This window comes from Corylus avellana, chromosome ca5, assembly GCF_901000735.1.
Source record: "Corylus avellana chromosome ca5, CavTom2PMs-1.0".
Taxonomy (NCBI): Eukaryota; Viridiplantae; Streptophyta; class Magnoliopsida; order Fagales; family Betulaceae; genus Corylus; species Corylus avellana.
In genome coordinates this window covers 9,826,007-9,840,177 of record NC_081545.1, presented here as the reverse complement: position 1 = coordinate 9,840,177, position 14,171 = coordinate 9,826,007, and positions in this window count along the sequence as shown.

Genomic DNA, 14,171 nt, shown 5'->3' with positions numbered 1-14,171 from the left:
TAAATAGTATCTATTGATTTGAGAAGGTTTCTTTGATTCTTATGATAGTCTCACAATCTTAGAAATATTTATCTCTTCTACTTGCTATTTTCTTGTTCACTACAATCCTACTCTACATCACAAATGGGGATAGGGTAGACCCTGCACACACCTCATGAAACAATGTATACAATATTTTCAAATGTCAGAATGTTGACAGGGGAGAATTATTTCTTAAAGGATAAGTAACAAATAAATTACAAAATATGGAAAAATCTTGGCTATTGAACTCAATTTCCAAGGATATTGTTACGAGTGACATTTATTGCAACCTATTAACGTTTTCTTTTAAACAAGTTTGAAAATTTTTATTTTAATTCAGCCTATTAATTTAATATATGTGATATCACAGCTCATAATTACTTAATATGAGTATTTAACAAAGGAATTAAGTAGATTATTTGTTCCATTAGGAATTGAATTGATTTTTGGACAAGTGTAAGGAGAGTTATGATTTCTAAGGTGCAAAGATCAAATAGCAATATATATTGCACAAGAATTTTAAGGTATCAAACAATTATAGATTGCTGTGATTTTGGATATGTTTTAGGCATATTTAGGATTAGACTTGATGAGCAAGCAAACACATTTAATTGGCCCCATCGAACATTTGTAGATTTTTTTTTAACTAATTAAATTTCCTAGACAATTGATGTGAGGACAAGTGACCATAAATTTTAAACAAGTGGGAGTTGGGATGATTATGAATTTAACTTTGGATAAACAAGATAGATTTTAATATGATATAAGTTAAATTTTGCTTGGTGACCAAATTTGTGGAGTAACAGCAAGAATTAGATGATTATCTTACACCAAAGCACCTAAAACACTAGGTGTTAAACTTGCAATTACTAGCTAAAAGAGTGTTTAAAATTTTTTATTATCAACAGGAATAAAAACACTTCATTAATCAACATAACATTTGAAGGACAACCCATGGAATAAGGTCAACACAGAGGCAAAAAAGTATAGGATCATCATTTGGATTTCATGGAAACTGGATGCTTCTAATCTTTGGCCCTAATTTGGTGGCACTGGTTCCATTCCGAATAATGAAGACTTTTAAGGAATATAATGCATTTGTGATCCAAATCTAAAATCTTCATTTCAAAAGGCATCCAACAATCCATTAAGTAGTATAGTTTCTTGACTTTTTTTTAGATGAATGTTTCTTGATTTAGAGTCGGTTTAAAAATGTATTAAGAAGTTTAAAAAGTAATTTTAGTACCTAAAAAGTTATGCTAAACAAAAAATAAAAATACTATTTGAAAAGCTTAAAAATGAAGCTTTTTTTTTTCTTCTTTTTTTTTAAATGAACCTTAATCGGAGATTTGGATATTCAAAATGTCATAATTGAAGTTGTTGGAATCATTATGGGAAACTAATTGATGACACAAAGACCATACTTAACAGCCTACAATGTTGGTATTAGAGGTGTACAAGCAGTTACGGCTGAGGTGATTCCCTCATATCCACTAAACTAATAATGCAATAGACAAATAAATATAAAGCGAAATAATAAATAGACACAAATAAATATAAACCGGTCTTTCTACAGGTGTGCTCGACGGTCGCACAACCTATTTGCAAGTATTAATGATGTCAGGGATTGATAAAAGAGAGATGTATTGATATGAGAGATGTATAGTTGGGAGATATTAGCAATTAGACCTTAGTATACCCACAGTGGAGTTATTCTATAGAGAGCCCTTACTATCCAGTCCATTCTTAAGACCCCACTTTTGCATCCTCCAATAAAAATTTGACACCTCACTTAAAATCACCAAAATACACTAAGACTAAAACACCAGATTACATCTCTCTAACCCACCAACTCATAAACCACCCCACCCCTCCAGCCAAACGGCGCTGTCGGAATCCATGGAGCCACCGCTGGAACACGCACAGAGAGAGAGAGATAGATGATGTTGGTGGCCCAAGCACGTGGGTCTCGGCCAGAGACCTGCCGTGGGTCTGCTGACCCACAGCTGGGTCTGGCTGCTGACCCGGCATGGGTTGCCGAGACTTACATGGGTCATGGCCAAACCCTACCGTGGGTCACGGCCAAACCTAGCTGTGGGTCAGCAGACCCATGACGAGTCTTTGGCCAAGACCTGCATGCCTGGGCCACCAACATCATCTATCTCTCTTGAGCAGATTCCGGCTGTGGCTCCATGGATTCCGGCGGCGGCGTTTGGCTGGAGGGGTGGGGTGGTTTACGGGTCGGTAGGTTAGATGGAGATGTAATCTGGTGTTTTAGTCTTAGTATATTTTAGTGTTTTTAAGTGAGGTGTCAAATTCTTATTGGAAGTTGCAAAAGCGGGGTTTTAACGATGAACCGGATTGAAGTTTTTCTCTCTTCCATATATTTCCAAGAGATGTATCTCTTTGAATTTACAACTTCCATAACTAAAAGTTGTGTCAATTGGTTGGTTATACATAACCCCTCAGATGAAGGTTAAAACAATTAATTCAATCAACCATTTTTCAGAATTCGAAATATTGAATCTCTCTCAATTCTCTCTTATATTCTCTCTCAAACAGCATTTAGATTGTGGGCACGTATGTGTTGTTCTTGTAATAAAACACTATTGTCAAGTTCTTTCAAATGTAGTCGTGAGAGGCATCACGATACAGTGTAAAACACTTACTAAAGATCCTTGTAGAAATGTACAAATCATATAACTCTATATTTTTTATATTTATTGTTGGAAATAATTTTGGATGGTGCACAAATTCTCATTGATATAAAATCATTATAATCTAAAAATTAATAATAAAATAAATAAGATACAAGAGATGAAAAGTAGAGTATGAAAAGATCTCACAATGTGCGATAGAATCACGCAAGAGAGTTGTCCTTAAAGGTTGATTTGTGTCTTCCGGAGTATATAACTCGATGCAATCGAATCTTTTGACACGCAACCTCCCAAGATTAGACTATAACGTCTATCTTCATTAAGGACGCACTTCCATAGATATATGTTATTTCTATTTTTTCAATTATGGAATTGTTGTACTTCAAGAAAAGATTTGGGTTGTTCTATTAGTCTTCGTTAATAGAACAATCCAAATCTTTTCTTGAAGTACAACAATTCCAAAATTGAAAAAATAGAAGGATATATATATATATCAAGTGCTCTTTTTGTATATTTAAGACAAGAAGGTTGGCTTAATATATATAAAGGAAGCTCACGTTTTCCTCCTTAAAGAGAATCTTTTAGTATCAAAGTCTTGAATGACTTCATGATGACAAAACGGTAAAAGCTTGTTAATGAACAAATGCCTCAGACCTTGTTAATGTCAAAAGGTCAAAACTATTGAAGAATTAAAACACAAGGAATTGATAATGACCAACAGTCATAAACAATAAAAGTGAAAATCAATAGTTTTGATGAATCAAGTAAAAAACGTATGAAAAATTAAATGGTCCTTAAAAACCAAACGGTCACAAAAGTATTTCTAAAAAACTACTAGGTGAATATCAAGCAAAGAATAAAAGGCTTATGAAGAAAGAAAAGAAAAACAATTGTTTGTAACACATATATTACAACAATCTCCCACGCGTTACAAACCATAGAATAAATTAGATTGAAAGTATGCATCGATGTGGTACCCGAAGGTTTTAACCGCACATAAGATAAATAAGTAGGAACTTAATGAATCGTGGTAGAGTTAAACTCTTTTCACCAAATCCACAAGTTAATCAAACTTATCACCCACATAACTTTTTCCAAAAAATCAAATCAAATCAAAGAAATTTGGTTGTTCTATAGCGGGTTGGCACCTTATACAGGCCATATGCCTCTAGGTTTCATAAATGCTCTAGAGACTTGCCAAAGTCTCATAGGAGGCGGCACCACCTCCACACTCACATAGGTGGCGTCCATCAAGAATGTGTGCAGAGAACACCCCATCCCAACAGGTAGAGACTCTGGACCCATTAAGAATTTTAAATTCATCATCACTCACTCTGCATCTTTTATTGTTATACCGTAAAATAGCTTTCATGAGCGCTCTAGAGACCTATCCAAGTCTCATAGAAGATAACACCTCCACACTCATATAGGTGATATCCACCAAGAGTGTGTGCAGGGAATACCCCATCCCAACAGGTAGGGACTATGGACCCATTAAGAGCTTTAAGCTCACCCTTAGTTACTCTGCATCTTGTACTGTCTTGCACCATAGGCATGGACTCATCATCACTGATCTTCTCAACAAGATAGTTAATAAGCATAAATTGACAGTACCATACTGTGATCACATGTGACTTCATTTCCTATTAAACCTCATTCATGGGATCTCCAATCATAGAGGTTGGGTATCAATCATAGTGTCATGATTTGAGTATCAGTCCTATCCCCCTTGATGCTTCTCTCACTAGCCTTATTGCTAGTGGCTTGGTCAAAGAATCTGCAGAATTCTTTTATGACCTCACAAAGTCCATGGACATATAATGGTCTCAATAAGCTGCCTCACAAATATTGTGCACTTTCTTACTATAAAGCTTTGCTCTTTGCTATAGCTATGGTAGCCTATCAATCACAACGAAAACACAGGTGGAACTGAATTAGCATATAAAAGCAAATTAATTTATCAATAGGCTCATTGGCCATTTATCTTCAATTCTTGCCTTCTCCAATGTAACTATCTCTGACTGCATAGTAAAGCTTGCTATGCAAGTCTACTTTGAAGACTTTCAAGAGATAGCTCATTCAACCAGAGTAAACACATAATAGCCATTAGTAGGCTTTGCTCATCTGAATCAAATATGTAGTTAGCATCACAATATCCTTTCAATATAGCAGAATAATCACAATATGACAAACTAAAATTAATTGTGCCCTTTAAGAATCTCATCAATTTAGAGATAACATCACAATGCTCAATACCATGATTATAAGTATATCTACTCAATTTACTAATATCGTATGTAATACCAAGGCATATACAGTTTGTCAAAACATCAAGCTACCAATGATTTGTGCATATTTTTCTTGCAAAAACACCATCACCATGATTCTTAACCAAGTGTATTTTTGAATCATATGGTGTAGACATAGGTGGATAATAAAAGTGCTCAAATCTTTTAAGCATCTTTCAACATAATATGTATAAGATAAAATAATGCAATTATTATCTCTAATAACTTTAAGGAGAAACTTTAGAAAGCCCCCCTAAACTTCCAACCGTTTTGACAAGTACCCCCTGAATTTTCAAAACTCTTACTTAGACTCCCTAAACTTTGGTTTGCTCTCACTTTGGACCCTTTTAACGTTAAAGTCAAACAATTTGACCTTTTATACCCATTTTACCCTCCCCAAAACTACATCGTTTTGTGTCCTAATACTACAACACCTACCCAGCCCAAAACGACGTCGTTTTGGGCATTAATATTTTTTTTTTAAAAAAAAAAAAAATGGAAAGAAAAAGAAAAGCAAAATATTAAAAAAAAAAAACGAAAAATGGGATCAATACCCATTTTGGCCAAGGAGGTGGCTGGAGCCACACTTCTAATGATCTCTGGTGGTCGAATCATTTCCTACGGCTGCATCCACCCACCCCTTGGCGGTAAAAAAAAAGAATCGTGTTGGGTGTGTGGTCGGACCACCCCCAAAGAGAGAATAGAGCGTAACACCCATCTGGCTTCCAGAGGAGTCGAACACCTTGGTTTTGTGGGTCCTGGCCACCCCTAAATGAACCCTGACCCCTTTAGGGGCCTTTGGGGTACTCCACTCAACTTCTGACCGCTGGGGGAGCCTGGCATTCAAAATGGGGTGGTCTCACACCCTATTTTGTGTTATGAGTTATCGGCCACTCATTTTTTTTTTTTTTTTTTTCTTTTTAATATTTTGCTTTTTCCTTTTCTTCTTTTGTTATTTTTTATTTTTTTAATATTATGTTCAAAATGACTTCGTTTTGAGTTGGGTGGTGATGTAGTTTTGAAGCCCAAAACGGTGTAGTTTTGGAGTCCAAAACGACATAGTTTTGGTTGAGGGTAAAATGGGTATAAAAAGTCAAATTGTTTGACTTTAACGTTAAAAGGGTCCAAAGTGAGAGCAAACCAAAGTTCAGGGGGCCTAAGTGAGAGTTTTGGAAATTCAGGAGGTGCTTGTCAAAACGGCTGAAAGTTCAGGGAGGCTTTCTGAAGTTTCCCCTAACTTTAATGTCCAACACGACATTAGATTTACCTATATCTTACATATCAAAATTAGATGCAAGAAATCTTTTAACTTTATACACAATATCAATGCTAGTTCAATATATATATAAACAAATAATGACACATACATTATTTTAAAACTTGTTATGCATTTACTTGCACCATTAATCAAATATGCATTAGATAACATCAACTTGTCAAGCTTGTCTTGCCATTGTTCAGGAGCTTACTTTAATCCATACAAGGATTTCACCATTTTTCTTGACCGGGGATTACAAGTCCCTCGGGCTGCTCCATACAAGGATTAAAAGCAATATGACATACATTTGATGTGCAACAAATTTATAACTAGAAGCAATGGCAAATAAAATTCCAATAGATGCAATTTTAGTAACCGGGAAATAAGTATCAAACGATCAACATTATGCATTTACTTGTAGCTTTTAGCTCCCAAGTCTACCATTTACTTTATCTATTGTATCATCCAGTTTAAGCTTCTTCTTAAACACCTATATATAACCAATTGATTTGGTCTTAGAAGGTAACTCAATGAGTTCCTAAGCATGGTTAAATATAATTTATTCCAATTCATTATTTATAGCTTCTAACAAAAAAAAAAAAAAATCCATCAAATAGATTTAATTGCTTCCCCATAACATATTGGATCATCATCAACAATATAAGCAATAAAATCATTAGCGAGATTCATTCTGTTCTAGCTCGCTTACTTCTTCTCAATTCTTACGTATCATTAATAATTTTATTAGAAGCAACAGAAAAATCATAAAATAATTTTTCCTTACTTTTCAAAGGAAACACTTGCTCAAGGAAAATAACATTTTTTAGATTCAATAATATTATTGTAATCTAAAACACCACGCTTAATAATAAGGAATCTATAGCATGAACTATTACATGCAAAACCAATAAAATCACAATCATAGGTTCATAGGTTTTAAAACCAAGTTTCCTTCTTTTAGACTCTAGTAACATAACATTTGTCAAATACGCCCACACTTCGAAGTATTCCAAACAATGCTTATGAATGTGACAAACAAAATAATGACTTCCCCCCACACTTTGGTAGATAGCCTAAAAATTAACAATATATCATACAATTCATAATTTATTCCAATATTCTAATTTCTTTTCATTCTCTTGGTGTAGCCAAGATTTACATGTATAAATCTATCATGCCAAATATTAATGGAATAAACCAAGTAAACACAATAAAATAAAATTCAATTAATAACTCACAGGTGCTTTAAAAAATGACTTATATAAGCCCATCTTTCTCTAAGTATGATATGTCATTTTTTTTTTCTCAATTGACTATTCTAAAGCTGTTTTAAAAAAATATTAATCAACACTTGTGATTTTTCAACATGGTTCTTATATATAAAAGTTGCATATCACAAATTCTATCAAGATATTAAAATAAAATCTTTTCAACTAAAGCCTCAGTAAATATGCAAAGTATTTAAGCTCAACCATATAATAATCAACTAGTATCACTACAAAAAATCATTGGTTTAGTGACGTGGCAACTGTTCATTTGATTTATGCCACATCACTGAATTATAACGTGTTAAACTATAACACGTTACTATTATTTTTTGTAACGTGTCTTTTTTTAAACGTCACCATGGTAGAAATGCCACGTTACCATATGGTAACGTGTCATTATAACACGTTACCATATGGCAACGTGGCATAACAACACGTTACCATATGGTTACAATTTTAAATAAATTAAAAAATAAAAAATTTTTAATTTATTGATGATAAAAAGATATTTTCAAGCACTCTTTGCATTATTTGCTAGGTGAGAAGTGTATTTTTTATACAAGTGTAATTGTAAATGATATTACAATTTGGTTGACATTAATTCATTATATTATTAATAACTTTGAGAAAAAAATATTGGGGCTAGCTTAAGACTTTGTGGCAGGCAAATTATAATCTAGATTGCATGCGAGTCTCCAGGGAAAGATCAGAACCCAAAAAAGATATGGCTAAGATATGCCTCTAGAAAAGAATATGCATTAGCGCTTGTGTTTTACAACACTATAGGCACACATCACTACTTATGTGTCAAGCACGCTTGAGGCTATCAGCTCTATAAACACTAACACCATGCTTTATTTCATAGTTAGAATATGCACTAGCATTATAGCCCTATGTGCATCAAGCATGCAAATTACAACACTACTTAATTGATCAATTAATTAACTAATAAATTAAGAGAACTGGCCGATGCAAGCCTTGATCAAGGCACGCCATATACGTAATATTACGCATATTTAATATGTTGGATCGATTCGACTACCAGTTAGCTAATTAATGAGCCAAGTACTGTTGAGGAATAGATACAAGTAGGGACAAATTAATTAAATAGAGCGGCTCTTTGTCATGTCTAAATATACTTTACATATTATATATATATGTCAATCAACTACTAATTAAGATATATATAATATATTAAGTGTATATATATATATATATATATTAGTAGTAACGTGCCACGTGGACACGTTACAAATATAGTAACGTGCCTATGTGGCACGTTACTACACCTCCTTGGGAACCCGCGTAGCAAGCCAGCACACCCTCTCTCTTCTTCCTCTCCTTTTCTTTCTTTTTTTTTCCCTCTTTTCTTCTTCTCTCCCCCATGCGCAGCACCGGCCTGGCCTCTTCTTAAAAATTTCTTCTTCATTTTTTCCTCTTCTTCTCCCCTTTGATCTCTTATCAAGTAGCTATAGCTTCACCACTCCGATTTTAGAGCTTCCTCGCTCGGCTCTTCATCCTAAATCAGCCGCACCAGCCACCGCCGCCTCCTCTCTCCGCCGGCGACATCATCTCCGGCCGACAACTCACCGGCAACTGACGGCCAACGCACCACTCACTCATTTTCCGGCCATCTCCCTCTCATCATCACCGATCAGGTATATATATATATATATATTCTATATTTATATATTTATAATCTAATAATATATATTTATAATTTTTTGTGAGCATTGTATATATATATAATGTAATGTTTTTGTTAGCTAATTAACTTATTAGTTTGGTTGAAATATAATATTTTTATGGTCCATGCATGTTTGTATGATAGGTACGTACGTAGGAATGTAGGAGATTTTTCAATATGTGCATGCATGCAAAATATTTATATTTACGTTTTTTAGAAATCTAATTGCTATCAGGTTACTTTTTTTTATTTTGTGTAGGTTTTGCAAACCTTTATTATATAAATTATCATTTATATAGTAAAAAATAAAAAAATAGAAAATAAATTTATTTTTGTAATCATTTATATAAATGATTACAAATATAATAATTAAAAATACATAATGCGGTTATATAACCTACATATGTGGTTAATTAGATGAATTTTATTTAGGGTCTCCATACGAAGTACAAATTATGTAACTTTATTTCTTTAAAAATATTGCGACATAAACATATATAATTGAGCTTGATTTTATTTAGGTCCCCGTAACAAATTATGCTTTTCAATTTGTTTCGTGGTTGGTTTGGTTTAGGTTTTGCAAATTTTTATTAGATCGAGTACATGTTATTAATAAAACAACGAACGTACATATTATTAGCTTTAGCGTAATTCTTATATATTTATGTTTATAATGTACGTAGTAACACTATGGACAAGAGTTGGATGAAGAAATCTAGGGGTATGAAGGAATACAGAGACGGATGCAGAGCGTTTGTGGACTTCGCAGTTAGGAACTGTGACACTCCAGACAAACTTATTTTGTGCCCCCTGTAAGACGTGTCGTTGTAACAAGAGACACCCCCCAGATTTGGTATACGACCACTTGACAGGGGGGAAAGGAATGTGGCCCCAATACACATATTGGATTTATCATGGCGAGAGGCCTGTTAGAGCTCCCGTTGATGGCTCCAATTCATCACGTTCGGCAACAGCTGTGGGTGCAAGCACTGAACAGGCTGGAAATATGCACGCCATGTTACGTGATGCATTCGGCATGCATGAAGTGAGAGATGACAATAGTGAGCCTCGGGTTGAGGTGCATGGAGAGGAAGAAGACATTGTGCATGACGAATCCGATGGAGGTGACGTACGAAAGTACGAGGAATTGCTGAAAAATACAGACAAACCGCTTCATGATCAGACCAAACATAGCAAGCTGAGTGCTACTGTACATCTATACAATTTGAAGTGTGTGGGTGGAGTTAGTAATACGATATTCTCGTGTTTCCTCGAGCTAATCAATCAGTTGCTGCCTGCAGATGATGGAGCTCTGCCAGTTAATACATATGAGGCGAAACGGTTTCTAAGGGACATGGGACTCAGGTATGAGAAGATTCCGGCTTGTCGCAATGATTGTATGTTGTTCTGGAAGGGCAATAAGGACTTAGATTCATGTGTTAAATGTGGAAAATCTAAGTGGAAGGACGAAATTCATTTGGACGAGGGTGGCCACCCCATAGAGTCTAGTAAGAGACGTCCAGTCAAGGTTTTGCGGTGGTTTTTCATCATACCACGACTACAGATGTTTTTTATGTCAGAGCATACTGCACCCTATATGAGGTGGCATGCAGAAAGCCGCACTAACGACGGCGTATTGAGGCATCCTGCCGATGGCGAAACATGGAAGTCATTCAACAATTTATATCCGGTCTTCTCATCAGACAGTAGGAACGTAAAACTTGGCCTAACCTCGGATGGATTTAATCATTTTGGGAACATGAGCACATCCCACAATACTTGGCCTGTAATGCTTGTACCGTACAACCTCCCTCCTTGGATGTGCATGAAGCAAACGTCTTTCATATTATTCCTGCTTATTCCAGGCCCAAGTTCACCTGGAATGGATATAGATGTCTACATGCAACCGTTAATTGAGGAATTGCAGTTACTATGGAATGTGGGGGTACGAACATTTGATGTCTCCTTGAAAAAGAATTTCATGCTCCGAGCGCAGCTCATGTGGACAATTAATGACTTTCCGGCATACGCGGACTTGTCTGGGTGGCCTACAAGGGGTGAAAAGGCATGCCCTTGCTGTATGCATGCAACAAGTTCTAGACAGTTAAAACATGGAAGTAAGTTTTGCTTTATGGGGCGTAGGCAATACTTGCCCATGGATCATCCGTGGAGGCGGAATAGAAATACATTTGACGGTAACCAAGAACTAGAATGTGCCCCCGATGTTCCAGATGGAGATGAAATCTTAAAACAGTTAGAAGGGATGGTATTTGGGGATGAGAGTGCCGGTAAGTCAGTTAACATTGATAATTCACATGCAAAGAGGAAGAAGACTGATAATATATTGTGGAAAAAGAAAAATATTTTTTTTCGTTTGCCGTACTGGAAGGATAATTTATTGCGGCACAACCTTGATGTCATGCACATAGAGAAAAATGTGATGGACAATATAATTGGCACAATACTCGACATTAAGGAAAAAACGAAGGACAGCCTTAAAGCCCATAAAGACTTGCAAGAAATGGGTTTGAGACTAACACTTCATCCTTTCACAGGTGATAATGGAAGAATCTATATGCCTCATGCTTGCCACACGATGTCGAAAGAGGATAAAATTAGTTTCCTAAAAGTGCTTCGAAATATAAGGGTGCCAGACGGATATGCCTCGAACATTTTTCAGATGTGCAAAACTTAAGGACCGGACAATATCGGGTTTGAAGAGTCATGAAAATCATGTATTGATGCAACAGCTTCTCCCGATTGCATTGCGTGGATCACTACCCGGTAACGTGGTTAGACCGCTAGTTGAGTTGTCTGCATTCTTCAGGGGCATATGTTCAACGGTGTTGACCCAAGAGGATATGGCTCGACTTGAGGCTGGGATCTATATCACTCTGTGCAAGTTGAAACAGATATTCCCCCCTAGTTTTTTCACCAGCATGGTTCATGTTGTGGTGTATCTTGTCCGTGAATGCCGACTCGGTGGACCGGTACAGTATAGATGGATGTATCCGGCAGAGAGGTAACATTTCCCTGAAAAAATTAAAACTACAATTTTGTTGTCATTTATTTATTTAAAAACAATTATTAGATGTAATAATTGACTAGTTTTGATATGTAGGAGTCTCAGGGTGTGCAAATCTAGTGTGTATAATAAAGCGGCACCTGAGGGCTGCATTGTGGAGGGCTACATAGCAACCGAGTTGATGACGTTCTGTTCGATGTATTTAAAGAACACACCGACATTTCACAATAGGCCGCAACGAAACCTAGATGGCTCTAAAGGGGCTGAAACCCGAGTCATCCTCAACCAACTCATGTTGATACAGATTCACCGTTACATTCTGTTTAACTCAGATGACTTCCTCCAATTGCGGACGTGAGTATTGTGTAATCAATATATGCATACTCATATCCTACAACAGCGTTAGTTGTGAATTAAATTTAATTGATTTTATATCGGGTATGTAGGGTGCACAAGGATTCGATAAGACAAACTGCAAACAGGGGGCGAACAACGGACGATCAGTTGGAAACCCAACATTTTGATCAATTTTGTGATTGGTACCGTGACTTTGTAAGTCTAATGTCATGCACACCTGGTAAATTCCATAATGTTTCGTAATTGCACTAATTATACTTCGTTGTTGTATATGCTTCGTAGGTCGATTGTTCGGACGATCGGCGCCAGAAGGAGTTGGGTGAGAAACTAGTAATGCATTGTAGAGGGCCAATGGTCTCAACAGTCCAATATAATAGATATGTGGTCAACAGCAAGTTCTTTCGCACCGTCGCACATGATGTGGGTAAGAGGTCTCAGAATAGTGGCGTGTGCGTGCCGACTGTTGATGGTGAAACATACTACGGGAAGGTAACTCAAATACTTGAGGTGGAGTATTACGACAGGACAAAGTATATTATGTTCAAGTGTGATTGGGCGGACACCACAAGAGACATGGGATTCCAAGTTGACGAGTATGGCCTAACGTTTGTTAACTTCAAAAACCTTGCCCATAAAGGGGAGCTGATTAGTGATGAGCCGTATGTACTAGTTTCCCATGTGGAACAAGTTTTTTAAGTCGAAGATGAAAGGAACCCATATTGGGTTTGCGCGGTGAGGACAAAACTTAGGAACATTTACGATGTTGGTCAGGGTCAAGCGCCTCATGATGATCATGTGAATTATCACAAGAGTGAGCCATTCATTTTAAACAATAATCAACTAAACGATCCGCATGATGACATCCAATACGTCCGACACGGCTTCGCACCAATCGAAGCGTATGTCATTCTATATAAATTAAATATTGTACATTGATTAGTTTTTTGTAATTTATTTGTACATTAATTTTCAAATTTTTTTTACAGAAGCGGTGAATAATTCTAACACTATACACAACTAATTTGGTGTGTTATGTATTTTGCAGGTAGATATAAGTACTTGGGGGACGACTAGAGGACGGAGGACACAAGCTTCTGGGTCGAGAGGGCATCATGCCCTGACTGACAGTGAGACGCAAGAAGTTGCTATGCTTATGAGGCAGCAATTAGGGTATCGACTCATACTTCCACAGCATGTGGAAGGACATATACCTGCGACAGGCAATTATGTCTCCGACATTCCCCGCCCTTCGAGTGATACGTTCACAGGTGGTCTCGGATACCCAGGCGTTCCGACAGGCTTCACCCAGTTCGGGTATCGGTATGACCCTACTCCTCACGCCACCGACGAATCACCACATGTGCCATCCATGGGGCCCACATTGACACAGGTTGGTTTATTGCCGCACGGGTATTTTGATCACCGTCATCCACACAGCAGCGCATGTGTGGATGACAGTGAGACCCAGGTCCCCGATGACATGCATGATAGGACAGCTGACCCTGCTTGGCCAACATTGACTGTCGACCAGGTTCGCACAATAGGTATGTATGTATGCTATTTCGAACCATAAATATGTACATTTTTACGCGTAATGGTACATGCAGTAA